Source organism: Manacus vitellinus, unplaced genomic scaffold (assembly GCF_001715985.3).
Source record: "Manacus vitellinus isolate BGI_N305 unplaced genomic scaffold, ASM171598v3 scaffold_31_pilon, whole genome shotgun sequence".
Classification (NCBI taxonomy): Eukaryota; Metazoa; Chordata; class Aves; order Passeriformes; family Pipridae; genus Manacus; species Manacus vitellinus.
This window is the reverse complement of record NW_021940379.1, coordinates 7,926,805-7,927,492: the sequence shown is the minus strand read 5'-3', so window position 1 is coordinate 7,927,492 and position 688 is coordinate 7,926,805.

The following is a 688-nucleotide window of genomic DNA, read 5'->3' as shown; positions in this document are numbered from 1 at the left end:
GCGCCGCCGCCCGTAGGAGAAAGCGGGCCCGCCGAGGGGCTGAGGCGGCGGGGACGCCCCGGCGGACATGTTGGGTCAGGGCAGGCTCGCAGGCGGGACAAGGCGCTCGCCGCCATCTTTGCTGCGGGCACGTGGATTCCTTCACAGAGGGTTGTGTGTGAATTAGCGCTCCACATGAAGTGGCTCCTTAACCAAACAAATTGTGATCCTTTTGCACGCTATCACTAGCAACATTCCAGTTGTGAATTCCTTTATCGTGTTCATCTGAAGGCCTCAAGCAGTGTTATGTTCTTCAAAACAGAGGAGAGACAGTCCGACCTCTCCTAGATGTCCCTGCTGGTTGCTGGTTCTCAATTAGTTACCTAACCTACAGAGAAAGTGAACCCTTTTTTCCCTTCTTCACCCAAATGATTTTGAAGTCTGGATTAAATGAGAAGACAGAAGACATGAAAAGGGAAACAGAATAGTGAAAACAAAACCATTTGCAATTCTTGGCATTGATACTCCTACTTGGTTCACAGGCTCGAGCTCTCAGATTTTGGTTTTACCTTAACCTTTCCTGGAAGCCCTGTAGATCCCCTCAGCCACACAAATCTCACAATAACTCCAGGCTGTGCAAGAGAGCTGCATGGCACCACTGATAAAGCAAAATTATTCAAATACAGCAGTGCTTGGGTCTGCAGTTTTA